Here is a 17,977-nt window from a genome sequence, read left to right as displayed (position 1 = left end):
CATGCAAATAAAGACCTGGCTGGCTGTTTTCTTTTAATTTGATACAAATCAAATTCGGCTGTAATAATAAATAAATGATTTTAATTTCATTTATTCATTTAAATCAAAAATCACATTAATTTATTTATTCAACATTAACTGTTGATATAAAATTAAATAAATAAATGAATTGGTTTTCATTTATTTATTTAATAAAAAATAACTATTGAATAAATAAATCCTGTAAATTCTCGGGCTGTACTCCTTTGTATCTTCAAGCCTTCTAATCTCCGGGTTTTCACACCTTAAAATATTTCTGGACTCCTCGAGTACAAAAACCACTTAACAGTATTTCTAAAAATAGTACTCCGTTTTCTTTCACGGATCACTGACGTCTAGTGCACGGGTCTGGTTCACAGATAACTAGTTCCGCTCTCAGCCTTCGTATTATACCCGTATAAACCACTGTAGTGCCTTCTACCAAATATAACCAACTTCACTAGGAATCCTTGAGGTCTTCACACTGATTCTGACAACTGCTTTGAATGACTTCAGCCTTATTCCTCCGATGCCTGAACATATTAATGAACTTCATACGAGTGACTTTTAACATCTTCTTCATTGCAGCTAACAAAACCTTTGTGTATATACCTAATAAACAATTTGTACTGATTCAGGTGGAACATAGATTATTTCAAAGTCCTTATTCTATGTTGAGTTATCCAAAAAAGTATTGTTGAGTTATACATACAGCTTCAATCTTGCTCAACATATCTCATTGGAGAACTCCCAAAAGCTAAAGGGGATGTCAAATATGCAGTGGTTGCGTGTTGTGCAAGACATGCCTATACTTTAACAAGACTAGGTCAAATTGACAACCCTAAGTAAGTTGTATTGTTATCTTAATTTGTATTTTGTACGTATAACATTCAGAGTCTGTAAAAATGTCAAAGGAGCAGACTGGAGTCTTTTTCCATAAACAGTGTCAAGTCTAAGAATTCTAGCTAGAAGAAAATCAAGAAGATCATGCCTCTAAAGAATTATGAAGAAGCTTGGAGTTGAATAAATCCATTTTAGGAAAAATGTTCTAAGTCAAGATCTCTACAAGTCACAGATTTAGTGTTATAGAGAAGTCATTCGAGAACTCCAAATCACTTATCGAGATGTCAAGAAAGGTACTAGAGAACTCACAGAGATATCAACAAGCCAAATTAAAGAAATGAAGATTGGAGATATCTACAAGTCATTTCTTCACTAGAGAACTCAGAATTATCGACAAGTCAACATTCATTAGAGAACTCTGAGTTATCGATAAGTCAAAGTCCACTAGAGAACTCAGAGATATCGATAAGTTAAATTTACTAGAGAACTCTAAGTTATCGATAAGCCAAAGTCTCATTCGAGAACTCTGAGACCTCTATAAGTCAAATTCACTATCGAGTATCTCGATAAGCCAATATACTTATCGAGATGTCAAGTTCTCTGTAGACCAAATGGAGATCTCGAGGTAAAATCTCAAAGTACAAAATTTCAGATCAGTTTAATATCCAAGATTAACAATCAACAAACAATCCAAACAGCTGGATTGACAAGTCTATAAAAAGCAGCTTGAAGGATGTGCAAGATCAATGTGGCGCCCTCCAAACCTGAGTCAGAAGTTTGGGGTCCACACACACATACCTTATTTATAACTTGCTTATAACAATAATAAAGATAATAATAAAAATAATAATAATATGCAGTGACCCTACTTACGAACTACCACGGACCGCAACAGGTTAAAGTATGTACACAAGCCACACACACGCTTTATATTACAAATGTCCAAATCCCAACTATTCAAACTCCGAACTGAATATTGAACATTATTACAAACTTTTACAAACTTAAACTATCTCAAAAGCTGTCAGCTAGCTTAACTCGATCAACCTGGACCCCTAGCTCTCGCACTGGATTGGGGATCCTCGCTACCAACTGGTTCCTTCTTAACTGGAAAAGAACATAAACAACATCGCACAAATGAGCTAACTAGCTCAGCAAGTCACAATGACAAGACTGAGAATAATGATCATCAAGTGAAAAAGATTAAGGTATCAAGTGAACAATGATTAATGATTTAGAATTGGATATTATATTTTCATTTAAAAAAAACCAAGGTTAGGCTGTTGATCAGTCACGCACTAACCCCGAGCAAGGCACACAACTCTGCTCTAATTACCGGATCCAAGGCACACATTGGCCTAACTTGACCACCAATCTGGTCTGGCCACGAATCTGGTCCATAATTTTATAAAACAATCCAATTCTATCATAATAACATAATAAACAATGTAAAGCAATAAATAAAATCATAAACAACATTGGATGTTCAATAATGAAATGGTTTCAACCTTCACAAATGATCAATATGGCAATTTCAAAGCATGGCTGTTAGGTAATGAAAGAATTAGATAACAAAGGAATCAACATTTCAAGGTTACAAGGATTTGGTTTTTCAAAGCATAGGGTACAATGGTTTGAATATGTAAGTCATTTGATTCAGTGGTTGGTATTTAGTTTGTATGTATTTGTGGAGTAGTATCGTATATCTGTGGTTCGTATTCGGGTATACAACAATCAATGGTTCAGAAAGAATAAGGTTTACGGCTCAAAGATCAACAACTGGAATCAAGGTTTAGGGTTTAGTGCTTCAAAGCACTTGCAATATAGAACAGGACTATCAATCAACTACAATATATCTCGAGAAAGTTCAGAACACTTGCCTGGTACTAGCTTGCTATACTGCACTAACTTCCAATCACAACGGCCTTACTCCTCGACTATCTGCTTTCCTTTCCTAATCCTTGCCTCTTCTGCTCACATATCATAAGCATCTATCAATACTCAACTCATATGATTCTAGTCGGTATACACTTCTATCTACCCTTCGTTTTACCCGAATTCGATTAACGGATTGAAAGTTACGCTATAAACAAGTAAACACTGAACATATAGACTGACAATCAAACAACAAGTCATATATAACACGTAACACGTCAACAAATCAATGATATATCATTTATAAAGGAGTTTCGGGTCATAAACAAGCTTTCATGTATTTAATATGATTTTTAAAACATTTTTCGGAATTAAAACGAGTCGTTGGATCAATTTTAAAGCAATAAACAGGGTTTGGTTGGCCACATCTGGCTTCAAAATAATTTTCTAATAATTATCGAGCCTTGAAAACAATTTAAAATAATATTTTAAAGCTCGAAATTATTTTTCAGAATTTTTAAATCATTTTTAAATAATTAAATATAATTAAATAATTAATTAAAATCAATTAATAATTAATTAAATCAATTAATTAATTAATTTTCGAATTAATTGACCAATTAACTAATTAATTATTTACTAAAATTAATTAACTAATTAATTCAGATTTATTTTTGAATTAAAAATAATTTTTGGAATTAAAATAATAATTTTTGAAATTTTCAGATATTAAAAACGAGTTTTTATAATTAAAATAAATAGAGAATATAATTTTTAAATAATTTTAAAACAGGAATCCAAAATATGCAAATTCGGGAAACCTGGAGGACTAAACTTCATCACCCTACAAAAATACGGGGGCTAAACTGCAATTTTGCAGTTCCGGGTTCACCGGAGAACTCGTCTCCGGCACCGTTACACTTCACAACCTCTAGATTACATCTACAATTCACAAGGAACATAAACCTGCAATCAAATCTCACAGATAACCCTTGGGTTGACCGGAAAATGGTCGGGAAGTTCGCCGGTTTCCAGTGACCCGACGTAAACTTCAAAACACAACTCCCTTCGATTCAGGGATCCTCTGTTAACGAGCTATACACCAATCGATTGCAAATTTCATAAGGAACACAACCCACTATATTTCAACACCTAATAACCCCTAGAAAAAAAGCCCTAAATTTCAATTAAGAACATTCATACGGGTTATAAACCCTAATTTTAAAATTCGAAGATTAAACTCAATTTTAAACATGTTATTGAACTCCAAATCAGTCATTTGACATATCAAAATCATCAGGATAACAAGATCTACAACATGCAAGCATCAAATCATTCAAACAATCATCCGAACAAAAATTCATATTTTTAATCAAAATAATTCCAAAATAATTAAAAATATATAAAATCAACCTTTGATTCTGCAGTAAAATGAGTTCCAGAATCTGACAGTACTCCTCAAACCCTTCGATTTTGTTACTCGAGCTTTGAAAACAGAGATCACTAACACCTTCAAAAGCTGGTTTGATTTTCAGAAGATTATATGAATATATGAATTTTCTCTGTAAAAATTCTATAATTACTGTTTGTAAATGATTTTTGTTACGAAATAAAATACGGTAAAGGGTATTTATAATTACGGAAATTAGTATCCTGTTGGATCATTCCGGATATAAAATGGTACGTTTATTTATAAAAACATATCCAAACGGTACCAATTTTCGGGATAATCATCCAAATCAGTACAATTTGTACTACGGTCCTGGTCTCAGCGCTTGGTTACACGTATAACGAGGTGATAATTGTAATAGTTTAATAAAAAGATCCCGTTTATCGAAAATACGAGTTTTATTGATTTACCGAAACGAATAATATATCGAAAATATTGTGCCAGGACCCGTGCAGGACAAACCGTACGCCGGATCGAAAAAGTCGAAACATGGAAAATGCTCGAAATATTGCAATTAGGTTAGGAATGAATTCTCGGAAGAGTTTTGGGTTATAAAAATGTAAAAACAGGTGACGTCGGTTGGTTCCCGATTGTAATAAATAGTTTATAAATACTTCGAAAAAAGAATTTGTAAAATCCATATATTTCCTATAAAATCATAAATCAACATAAAAATAAATAGGAAGATATGACAATTATCTATATTTTATTTTGGACATATAAAAATTAAAATACTCAATTGATATTATTTTTAAACATCCAAATACATATACCACTTAATAATTATTTCACAGAATAAATACTGAACATGCATAATATTTATTTATTAGCAAAAATAATTACACGATATATCCGAGATATTACATCCTTCCCTCCTTAAAAGGACTATGTCCTCAGAATCTCCTAAGAAAACAAATGAGGGTGCTTTTCTCTCATGTGACTTTCTAACTCCTAGGTTGACTCTTCAACCTTTGGGTTTCTCCAGAATACTCTTACTAACTTTACCACTTTATTTCTTAACATTTTCTCTCTTTCTTCTAGAATCTCTGTCGGACTCTCTACATATGATAAATTTGTTTGAAGCTCTATTAGCTCGTATTCGATTACATGCTTGGAGTCTGGATTATACTTCTTAAGTATCGATACGTGAAAAACATTATGAATGTGCTCCATGTGCGGAGGTAACGCCAACTCATAGGCTACTTTGCCAGCACACTTTAAAATCTCAAAAGGTCCGACATATCTTGGGCTCAGTTTTCCTTTCTTTCCAAATCATATCAATCCTTTCCATGGCGATACTTTCAGTAATACCATATTTCCTTCTTCGAATTCTATATCTTTCCTTGATTGATCTGCATACTTCCTTTGACGGTCTTGTGCTGCTATTAATCTCTTCTGGATAACTTCAACAACTTCCTTCATCTGTTGCACCAATTCAGGTCCAAGTATTTTGCATTTTCCTACTTCGTCCCAATATAGAGGAGATCGACATTTGCGTCCATAAAGAGCTTCATAGGGTGGCATCGCAATACTGGCGTGATAGCTGTTATTGTAAGAAAATTCTATCAAGGGTAAATGCTCGTCCCAACTTCCTTTGAAATCAATGGCACAAACACGTAACATGTCTTCGATCGTCTAGATTGTCCTTTCGCTTTGGTCGTCCGTCTGTGGATGGTAAGCCGTACTCATTTTCAGTCTCGTTCCCAAACATTCTTGAAAACTCTTCCAAAATCTTGAATTAAATCTTGGATCTCGATCGGATACGATAGACACAGGGACTCCATGACGAACTACGATTTCTTTTAGGTATATATGGACTAACTTGTCTAGTGAAAATCTTTCATTTATAGGCAGAAAATGAGCTGACTTGGTAAGTCTGTCCAATATAACCCAAATGGCATCATGATTGGCTTTCATCCTAGGTAATCCAACTATGAAATCCATGGCAATATGCTCCCACTTCCATTCTGGAATCTCTAATGGCTGCAACAATCCACTTGGTCTCTGGTGTTCTGCTTTAACTCCCTGACATGTGTACCATCTGCTAACCCATTCTGCAATTTCTCTCTTCATATCTCGCCACCAATAATTTTCCTTTAAATGTCTGTACATCTTGGTACTTCCTGGATGGATTGAATACCTTGAATTATGAGCTTCCTGTAAAATTTCATTCTTCAACTCCGTTACTGGTGGAATCCAAATTCTAGAAGAAAACCTAAGAATACCTTGATCGTCCTTTTTCCTGTATAATTCCTCTCATACCAAATGATTAATGTCCTGATCCATTATCTCTGCTTGACACTTTCTTATCTTTTCTAACAACTCCGGTTGGAAAGTCATACTATACACTTTTGCTTCACCAGGCTTGCAAATTCTAATCTCCAATTCCAGTTTCTGAAATTCCTTGTATATCTCTTCGGGTACTGATAACACATTCAACTTTTCTTTCTAACTTAATGCATCCGCCACGACATTTTCTTTACCGGGATGATAGTTAATCGTGCAGTCGTAATCCTTGATCAACTCTAACCATCTTCTATGTCTCATATTAAGCTCCTTCTGTGTGAATATGTACTTCAAGCTTTTGTGATCCGTATAAATCTCGCATTTTTCTCCATATAGATAATGTCTCCAAATCTTCAAAGCGAATACTATGGCTGTTAGATCCAAGTCATGAGTAGGATACTTTTGTTCGTGTGGTTTCAATTGCCTTGACGCATACGTAATCACCTTATCGTGTTGCATCAGAACGCATCCGAGTCCTTTATGAGAAGCATCGCTATAGATCACAAAATTTCCTTGATTGTATGGAAGTGACAAAACAGGTGCTGCAATTAATCTTCGCTTCAATTCCTGAAAAATTTCTTCACATTTATCGTTCCATATAAACTTTTCATTCTTCCGTGTAAGATTTGTCAATGGTGTTGCAATTCTTGAGAAATTTTGAACAAATCGGTGATAATATCCCGCTAATCCCAAGAAACTTCTTACTTCTGTTGGTGTTCTCGATCTTTCCCAATTCGTAATTGCTTCAATCTTTGTTGGGTCCACTTTGATCCCTTCATTACTGACTATGTGTCCTAAGAACTGAACTTCCTGTAACCAAAACTCACACTTCAAGAATTTAGCATATAACGTTTTCTTCCTTAAAATCTCCAAAGTTGTCCTCAAATGTTCTGCATGATCCTCTTCTGTCTGTGAATAAATCAAAATATCATCTATAAACATAATAACAAACTTGTCCAAGTATTCCTTGAAAATTATGTTCATCAGGTCCATGAATGCTGCCGGGGCATTGGTCAATCCAAAAGACATCATTAAAAATTCATAATGTCCATATCATGTTCTGAAAGCTGTCTTTGGTATATCCTCTGGCTTAATCTTTAGTTGATGATATCCCGATCTCAAATCGATCTTGGAGAAGTACTTGGCTCCTTTCAATTTGTCAAACAAATCATCAATTTTGGGTAACGGATACTTGTTCTTGATTGTAAGCTTGTTGAGCTCCCGATAGTCGATGCACAGTCTCATGCTTCCATCCTTCTTCTTGACAAATAGTACCGGTACCCCACGGGGATACACTGGGTCTGATTACTCCTTTCTCTAACAACTCTTGCAATTGCTTTGCTAGTTCCTTCATCTCAACGGGCGCCATTCTGTACGGGGCCTTGGATACCGGTTCCGTTCCAGGTGCTAAGTCGATCGTAAACTCAATTTCTCTGTCTGGAGGAAGTCCTGGTAACTCATCGGGAAAGTATGGAAATTCATTGACTACTGGAATATCTTCAAATTTTGCTGGCTCCTGACTTCTATCAATCACATATGCAACAAAATGCTCGCATCCTTGTCTTAGTAACTTTTTAGCTTGAATCATTGTTAAAAACTTCTTTACTTGCTTCTGACCCTTAAACGTTACTATCCTCTCATCTGGCGCCTTTACCATTACCTTCTTATTTCGACAATCTATCTGGGCATCGTGCTTAGATAACCAATCCATTCCTAAGATTACGTCAAACTCTCCTAGTTTAAATGGTATCAAATTTACACAAAACTTACTACCAGAAATCTCAATCTCACAATTCCCACAAACTTGATTAACAGATATACATTCTTGATTTGCTAATTCCATAGTCATTATTTCATTTAAATACTCAACCGGATAATTTAACTTACTAACAAAATCTTGTGAAATAAAAGATCGAGTTGCTCCCGAATCTATTAACACTTTGGCACATAAAGAATTCACATTAAGCGTACCTGCCACGACATCAGTATCTTGGATAGCGTCCTTCACAGACATATCAAAAACTCTAGCCCTTGGAGTCTCATTTACTGATGGAGTAGATCCCATAATTCTCAATGCATTACTGACTGGGGATGGTGTCTTGCAATCCCTGGCTATATGTCCTGGCTTCCCACACTTAAAGCATGTAAATCCAATAGCTGGAACCTTAACCGCTGGATTCCGGATAGGCTGATCCTTGTTTGCTGGCTCTCTCGCTATCTGATTGCGGTACTCCCTCGAATAGTGCCCTTTCTGATTACACTTGAAACAAACCACATTCAACTTATTACAGGCTCCTCCATGTTTCTTCTCACATACCTGACAATCTGGAAAAGTTAACCTCAACTGATTCGGTTGATTCACATTGACTGGACAGTTGCTTTGACCTCCGTCGCCTGTATTTTGCTTTCTAAAATTAAAATTTCTCCCTGGCTGAAACTTTCCCTTCTTAAAATTTAGAAACTTCCCTGGTTGTGATTGACCTTCATTCCCTTTAAACTTCCTCTTCTTACTTTCCTTTTCTTTCTGTGACATCTCGCTCTCTGTCTCTGCAATCATGGCCTTATGTACAACTCCTGCATAGGTATCCAATTCAAATATGGCTACCTTCCCTCTAATCCATGGCTTCAGACCTTGCTGGAATTTCTTGGCCTTCTTCCTGTCAGTATCTACATATGCCGGCACATACCTTGACAATTCTTCAAACTTACTTTCATAATCAGCTACCGACATATTCCCTTGCTTTAACTCTAAAAACTTCAGTTCCATCTGATCCTGAACAAACTGGGGAAAATATTTTTCTAAAAACAGTTCCTTAAACCTTTCCCAAGTAATAAAATCTGTACCTTCCAATGTCTTCACAGTCTCCCACCAATAGGTGGCCTCATTCTTCAAATAATAACTTGCAAACTCCACCTTATGTTCTTCCTTCACTTTAACTAAAGCAAACGACTTCTCTATTTCCTTTTGATAAGTGGATTTTATATCCACTTGGAATGCTTTATTACAAGCTTAAATTGGTCTTTTGGACTCAAGTTGTTGCTATTTTGATGTGTTTTTGTGTTATTGCATTTCAGGTATCAATTATATGAAGAAAAGAGCTTTTAAAGGAAATATGATGAAAAGTGATCAGAATTGGAAGCCAAGGCCAATGTCAAGTTGTAGAGAATCTCGTTAGCTTCGCGTGGGCAGTTGAATCGCCTAATTCTGACGAGTAGAACTCAAGTTATGGCCAAAAGAAGATTCATCAGAATATTTTCCCAGTCAGTAGCTGAGCGCCCACTCAGCTGGGCTGAACGCCCGCTCAGCAGAGCTGAACGCCCGTTCAGAGACCTGAACGGCCGCTTAGGGCGCGGCTGGTCGCTGATTTCGCTGAAAAAGCTTTTTTTGAGTGGAATTTGACGATTTTAAAGGTCCAGGTCCACTAGGGGCGTATATATACTTAAAAAAAAGGGTTTTCATCATCCGGGAAGATTGGGATACCAAGGAGAAGACCTAGAAGCACAGAACAACTCCAAAAGAGAAGATCTTGTTTTTAACTTGTGATTCTTTGAATTAGTTGTAACTTTGGATGCTCGTTTTCATTCTTGTTGAACCTAGATCTCGTTTATTCGTACTTTAATTATTTTTCAGTTTATTAAGATCTTGTTTATACCATGCTTTCATATGAACCCATGGTGACGATGAGTTCTATTATGGGCTAATCGTTATCATGGGGTTCTAGCGGATTTACTTATGAATTTCAATAAGTTAATTTGTTTCGATATCTTGGTGTGTGATGATTGATTGATATCCTAGTATTGGTTGTGCTTATTCGTCTTATGTGCATAGCTAACATATAAGATAGCGTGTTAATCTCTATTGAAGCGACAATGAATATAGAGGTTTAGAACTTGCCATGCTAGCATAGGTTCACGTATGTGTATGCATGATTCGTAGGTAACTCTAACCGTTTGACTTGCCCTATGTAATCATTATGGATAACTTGTGCTTAAACCGTTATGTTTTCAAATTCTATAGACATATAGGGTCTCAATATAATTGGTGCCTATTCAGCTTCTATCTCTTTTGTGGATGTCTGGTAGAATGGTACTCGTGCAACGAAAGTTGGCGTTTATCAGTTTCGTGTTATCTGATTAGTGTCCTCACCATCACATGCTAAGGTTAAGAACGAGAAGGCTATTGAATGAAGTATTTAATGAAGTTAGATCCCATGTTTGTTATATATATTAATTTAACCTCAATTCTCTTAGTTAATGTTATTTAGTATAATCTCTTAGTTTAATAAAAACCCAATTTGTTATTTGTCTTAGCATTGAGCGATAACCATACATTGTTGCATAGGTGCATAAATTGAACTTAACCTAAACCAGTCTCTGTGGGAACGAATCTGATTTATATCTTATACTACTTGCGAACGCGTATACTTGCGTGAATATTAGCGCGTGTTTTCGCCCTAACAAGTTTTTGGCGCCGCTGCCGGGGACTTGGTGTTAATTTTTAGTTTATGTGCTTGTCATCAGTGGTCGTTAAAGTTCACTGACTCGGATTCTTTTACTTTCACAGTTTATTTGTTTTTGTTTCAGGTACTCATTACAATGGGAGATCCAGCAGCACAATCGAGAGCCTTGATGGATTTTTCTCAACCCAAGATTAATGACATTCAATCTAGCATTGTCCGGCCAGCTATCACAGCTAATACCTTTGAGATCAAGCCTGGCATAATTCAATGGGTGCAGAATTCAATCCAGTTTGGGGGTTCTCCAACGGAAGATCCCAATACACACATTAGGGATTTCATAGAGATCTGTGACACCTTCAGGTTCAATGGTGTTTCTGAAGATGCTATTAAGCTGAGACTATTCCCATTCTCTTTAACGGACAAGGCTAAGAGCTGGTTACACTCTCTACCAGCTGGTTCGATTACTACTTGGGAAGATCTTGCTCATAATTTTCTTACTAAATTCTTCCCTATGGCGAAGACAGCTGCACTCAGGAATGCTATTACTCAATTTGCGCAGCAAACGGGAGAATCGCTAAGTGAAGCTTGGGAGCGCTACAAGGAGATGCTTAGGAAGTGTCCTCATCATGGAATTCCTGATTGGATGATCATCACTTGTTTTTACAATGGGTTGGGAGCACAGTCCAGACCCATGCTCGATGCAGCATCAGGCGAAGCATTATGGGCAAAGAGCTATGAGGAAGCTTATGATCTAATTGAACTGATGGCTGCTAATGAATATCAGTATCCAACCCAGAGATGTCCACAGGGCAAGGTTGCAGGAGTTCTTGAGGTGGATACAGCTACGGCTATCACTGCTCAACTAAATGCATTGTCTATGAAGATCGATTCTCTGGCTAACTATGGTGTTAAGCAGATAACCAGTGTTTGTGAGCTATGTGAAGGTCCGCATGCGACAGAGCATTGTGCTATATCTAGTGACTCATCTCAGTTTGTGAGCAACTTTCAGAGATCGCAACTGCCAGTTCCTGGTACTTATTATCCTGACAACTGGAATCATCCTAACTTCAGCTGGAGCAACAATCAGAATGTTATGCAACAGCCGTTCCAGCAGTTTGCAAATAAGCTATTTAACCCTCCTGGTTTTCAATAACAATTTACACCAAGACAACAACTCCAACTTCAACAACAAACTCATGATGCAGGTCTATCTTCGAATGAAAAATCTGAATTGGAGGAGTTGAGGCTTATGTGCAAAAACTAGGCTCTTATATGCCAAAGCCAGGCTGTTTCTATCCAGAATCTGGAGAACCAAATAGGGCAAATTGCTAATGCCTTATTGAATCGACCACCAGGAACACTTCCTAGTGATACAGAAGCAAATCCAGGCAAGAGGGAAGTTGAAGAACAGGTGAACACCATCACCTTAAGGTCTGGAAAGGTCGCAAGCCCCCAAGTTCAGCAAGACAAAGAGCCTGAAAAGTCTCAAGTTCCAGAATCTGAAGTTTTGGCTGAAGAAGATATGTAGAAGGAAATAGAGGTGGAACCAAGGAAGACTACTGTGGAACACACTCCTCCTGAGGGTAAAATAGGGGAGAAACAGATCTATCCTCCACCTCCTTTTCCTAAGAGGCTACAGAAGAAAAAGCTGGATAAGCAATTTGCCAAATTTCTGGAGGTGTTCAAGAAACTTCATATCAACATACCTTTCGCTGAAGCTCTTGAACAGATGCCTAGCTATGCGAGGTTTATGAAAGGTATTCTCTCTCGGAAAGTGAATCTCGATGACTTGGAGACCGTTGCTCTCATGGAGGAATGCAGTGTTGTGCTGCAACAGAAGTTTCCTCCGAAGCTTAAAGATCCTGGAAGCTTCACTATTCCTTGCACCATCGGAAACTTGTCGTTCGACAAGTGTTTATGTGATTTAGGAGCTAGCATCAATCTGATGCCCTTATCTATCTTCAAGAAGCTTGGTCTGCCTGATCTGAAACCAACATACATGTCATTGTAACTAGCTGACCGTTCCATCGCTTATCCACGAGGTATAGTGGAGGATGTCTTGGTCAAGGTGGATAAACTCTTCTTCCCTGCTGACTTTGTAATTCTTGATTTCAAGGAAGATAAGAAGATTCCCATTATCTTGGGAAGACCATTCTTGGCTACAAGCCGAACTATGATCGATGTGCAAAAAGGAGAGCTTTCGATGAAGGTTTACGATCAAAAGGTCACTTTTAATATGTTCAAGGCAATAAAGTTACCCACAGAAAAAGAAGAGTGCTTTAAAATAGAGCGGGTCGACTCAGTTTTTGAAGATGAAGGAGGAGTAGAGCAACTGCAGGTTTTGAATGCACCTCCGTGGGAGAAGAAGTTGGATATGCCATTCGATTCTCTTGGGTTAGCAGAGCTGAAAATTTCTCAGGAGTGTTTTGAACCATTTACTCAAGAAGCTCCCATACTTGAGCTCAACCAACAGCCAGATCACTTTAGTTATTCATTCTTAGGTGCACCCCCTGAAAAGGGGTTGGGATATATCTTTTATGATGTAGAGGGTAGCCGAACGGATCCTCCAGTGCCTACAGAGGGTTCTTCTCATGTGCAGCAGGTAGTTGATAGGACTGGTGTTGGTGATGAGCAGTACATGAGATTGACTAGGAGTATGGAGGCCATGCACGACATTCACTATCATTTTGCTGAAGATTTGACACGCTTTCGGTACTGTTGTCCGAGACACTGGTGGCGAGGTTGATTGGCCACCTGATCCTCCACCCGACGAGGGTGAATCTCCCGATATAGGTATGCCTAAAATCCTTATTATTACCTTCAATGAGGACATTAAAAATTTTAAGTTTGGGGGTGATAAAGTAAGGATTAGTAGTGTGTGTCCATATAGATTCATATAGATTCATATTGCATGTTTAGTTTTAGTTCATTCATATTTTTGCATGATTGTTCATTTAGGACATATTTGTTTGTTTTTATGTGATTTCATATAGTTGCATTTGCATGCATATTTAGCATGATCCCTTAAGATGAACTATGATATTTGATAAGTTGATATTAATTTGAGTGTGGTGATGATGAATAGAGGGATGTTTAAGTCTTAATGAATTGATTTGCATGTCGGAAACAAATATTTTCACAAGTCTTATAGGGTTGCTTTTGATCTAGATCATGATCATACTTGTTTGTTGTTGAGATTTAATCACTTGGTTATATTTAGAATTTGTGATATTCTCGTAATGACGTAAAAACACTGATTTTTTTATCTGGAGAAAAACTGGGATTTCATTGCTAGTTGTTGTAAGGCTAGGCGTCAAATGGCTAGTAGCCGGCTCATATTTTTATGAGTAGTCTAGGGTTGAATGAGATGGAGCGAAACGCACTCATTCAGAAAATTGTTGAAAAAAAAAGAAAAAAAAGAAAAAAGAGAAGAAAAAAGAAAGAAAAAAGTATGTGTTTATGCATAATTGATCAGGAGTGAGCTCTTTAATACTCGAGTTATTAAGTTCTAGGGGACTTTGTGCCTAGTGACTTAAGGCTTTTATAGTCTGGGATCCGCTAACCTAACGCTCGCTACATGGGTATTATTGTATAAGTCTTTTGGGACCTCATTCATTGCACGATCAAATAAGCATCTTTGTTATGTGTTCAATAATAGTGTGAATCCTTGCATAACTCTAGTAGAAAGGATGTGTTATGAGTCATAATGCATTTATTGTCTATTCTGTTTATAAATTTTTGATTGTTTCGATGATAGATAAGTTATGCTTATTGATCTAGTATCGAGAGTATATCTGTTAAGCATCCACACACACACGTTTCTGGTTTGTGAGTTGGTTTGTGGGATTTATTCGAGCTCTGTTTAAAGTCATTGCATTCTTAGAGGCATTGGCTTATTCATTTGGTTATGGTTATTCTGAGGGGATCGATTGCATTATCATTTAGTTGCATTTACATAGTTGTATTCATGCATTAGGTTTGTTTTGTAGTTTTGAGTCTGTTTATGCTAGAGGACAAACATCGATTCAAGTTTGGGGCTGTGATAAGTGGATTTTATATCCACTTGGAATGCTTTATTACAAGCTTAAATTGGTGTTTTGGACTCAAGTTGTTGGTATTTTGATGTGTTTTTGTGTTATTGCATTTCAGGTATCAGTTATATGAAGAAAAGAGCTTTTAAAGGAAATATGATGAAAAGTGATCAGAATTGGAAGCCAAGGCCATTGTCAAGTTGTAGAGAATCTCGTTAGCTTCGCGTGGGCAGTTGAATCGCCTAATTCTGACGAGTAGAACTCAAGTTATGGCCAAAACAAGATTCGTCAGAATATTTTCCCAGTCAGTAGCTGAGCGCCCGCTCAGCAGAGCTGAGCGCCCGCTCAGAGAGCTGAGCGCTCGCTCAGGAGAGCTGAGCGGCCGCTCAGGGCGCGGTTGGTCGCTGATTTCGCTGAAAAAACCTTTTTTGAGTGGAATTTGACGATTTTAAAGGTCCAGGTCCACTAGGGGCGTATATATACTTAAAAAAAAGGTTTTCATCATCCAGGAAGATTTGGGATACCAAGGAGAAGACCTAGAAGCACAGAACAACTCCGAAAAAGAAGATCTTGTTTTCAACTTGTGATTCTTTGAATTAGTTGTAACTTTGGATGCTCGTTTTCATTCTTGTTGAACCTATATCTCGTTTATTCGTACTTTAATTATTTTTCAGTTTATTAAGACCTTGTTTATACAATGCTTTCATATGAACCCATGGTGACGATGAGTTCTATTATGGGCTAATCGTTATCATGAGGTTCTAACGGATTTACTTATGGATTTCAATAAGTTAATTTGTTTCGATATCTTGGTGTGTGGTGATTGATTGATATCCTAGTATTGGTTGTGCTTATTCGTCTTATGTGCGTAGCTAACATATAAGATAGCGTGTTAATCTCTATTGAAGCGACAGTGAATATAGAGGTTTAGAACTTGCCATGCTAGCATAGGTTCATGTATGTGTATGCATGATTCGTAGGTAACTCTAACCGTTTGACTTGCCCTATGTAATCATTATGGATAACTTGTGCTTAAACCGTTATGTTGTCAAATTCTATAGACATATAGGGTCTCAATATAATTGGTGCCTATTCAGCTTCTATCTCTTTTGTGGATGTCTGGTAGAATGGTACTCGTGCAACGAAAGTTGGCGTTTATCAGTTTCATGTTATCTGATTAGTGTCCTCACCATCACATGCTAAGGTTAAGAACGAGAAGGCTATTGAATGAAGTATTTAACGAAGTTAGAATCCCATGTTTGTTATATATATTAATTTAACCTCAATTCTCTTAGTTAATGTTATTTAGTATAATCTCTTAGTTTAATAAAAACCCAATTTGTTATTTGTCTTAGCATTGAGCGATAACCATACATTGTTGCATAGGTGCATAAATTGAACTTAACCTAAACGAGTCTCTGTGGGAACGAATCTGATTTATATCTTATACTACTTGTGAACGCGTATACTTGCGTGAATATTAGCGCATGTTTTCGCCCTAACAAGTTTTTGGCGCCGCTGCCGGGGACTTGGTGTTAATTTTTAGTTTATGTGCTTGTCATCAGTGGTCGTTAAAGTTCATTGACTCGGATTCTTTTACTTTCACAGTTTATTTGTTTTTGTTTCAGGTACTCATTACAATGGGAGATCCAGCAGCACAATCGAGAGCCTTGATGGATTTTTCTCAACCCAAGATTAATGACATTCAATCTAGCATTGTCCGGCCAGCTATCACAGCTAATACCTTTAAGATCAAGCCTGTCATAATTCAATGGGTGCAGAATTCAATCCAGTTTGGGGGTTCTCCAACGGAAGATCCCAATACACACATTAGGGATTTTATAGAGATCTGTGACACCTTCAGGTTCAATGGTGTTTCTGAAGATGCTATTAAGCTGAGACTATTCCCATTCTCTTTGAGGGACAAGGCTAAGAGCTGGTTAAACTCTCTACCAGCTGGTTCGATTACTACTTGGGAAGATCTTGCTCATAATTTTCTTACTAAATTCTTCCCTATGGCGAAGACAGCTGCACTCAGGAATGCTATTACTCAATTTGCGCAGCAAACGGGAGAATCGCTAAGTGAAGCTTGGGAGCGCTACAAGGAGATGCTTAGGAAGTGTCCTCATCATGGAATTCCTGATTGGATGATCATCACTTGTTTTTACAATGGGTTGGGAGCACAATCCAGACCCATGCTCGATGCAGCATCAGGCGGAGCATTACGGGCAAAGAGCTATGAGGAAGCTTATGATCTAATTGAACTGATGGCTACTAATGAATATCAGTATCCAACCCAGAGATGTCCACAGGGCAAGGTTGCAGGAGTTCTTGAGGTGGATACAGCTACGGCTATCACTGCTCAACTAAATGCGTTGTCTATGAAGATCGATTCTCTGGCTAACTATGGTGTTAAGCAGATAACCAGTGTTTGTGAGCTGTGTGAAGGTCCGCATGCGACAGAGCAATGTGCTATATCTAGTGACTCAGCTCAGTTTGTGAGCAACTTTCAGAGATCACAACTGCCAGTTCCTGCTACTTATTATCCTGACAACTGGAATCATCCTAACTTCAGCTGGAGCAACAATCAGAATGTTATGCAACAGCCGTTCCAGCAGTTTGCAAATAAGCTATTTAACCCTCCTGGTTTTCAGCAACAATTTACACCAAGACAACAACTCCAACTTCAACAACAAACTCATGATGCAGGTCTATCTTCGAATGAAAAATCTGAATTGAGGAGTTCAGGCTTATGTGCAAAAATCAGGCTCTTATATGCCAAAGCCAGGCTGTTTCTATCCAGAATCTGGAGAATCAAATAGGGCAAATTGCTAATGCCTTATTGAATCGACCACCAGGAACGCTTCCTAGTGATACAGAAGCAAATCCAGGCAAGAGGGAAGTTAAAGAACAGGTGAACACCATCACCTTAAGGTCTGGAAAGGTCGCAAGCCCCCAAGTTCAGCAAGACGAAGAGCCTGAAAAGTCTCAAGTTCCAGAATCTGAAGTTTTGG

General features: G+C 37.4%; 2 non-coding genes across 2 annotated transcripts; both read right to left on the bottom strand.

Moving 5' to 3' along the window:
* Positions 1 to 11,458: 11,458 nt before the first annotated feature.
* Positions 11,459 to 11,565, bottom strand: LOC141709424 (small nucleolar RNA R71). Its single transcript, XR_012570001.1, has one exon. It is a non-coding gene; the product is annotated as a small nucleolar RNA R71 (small nucleolar RNA).
* A 5,428-nt stretch (positions 11,566 to 16,993) lies between these two features.
* On the bottom strand, positions 16,994 to 17,100 carry LOC141709413 (small nucleolar RNA R71). The gene has a single exon (XR_012569990.1). It is a non-coding gene; the product is annotated as a small nucleolar RNA R71 (small nucleolar RNA).
* Positions 17,101 to 17,977: the final 877 nt, after the last annotated feature.

The sequence above is a fragment of the Apium graveolens genome, chromosome 2 (assembly GCF_009905375.1).
Source record: "Apium graveolens cultivar Ventura chromosome 2, ASM990537v1, whole genome shotgun sequence".
Classification (NCBI taxonomy): domain Eukaryota; kingdom Viridiplantae; phylum Streptophyta; class Magnoliopsida; order Apiales; family Apiaceae; genus Apium; species Apium graveolens.
This window is presented reverse-complemented; position numbering and strand designations above follow the sequence as displayed.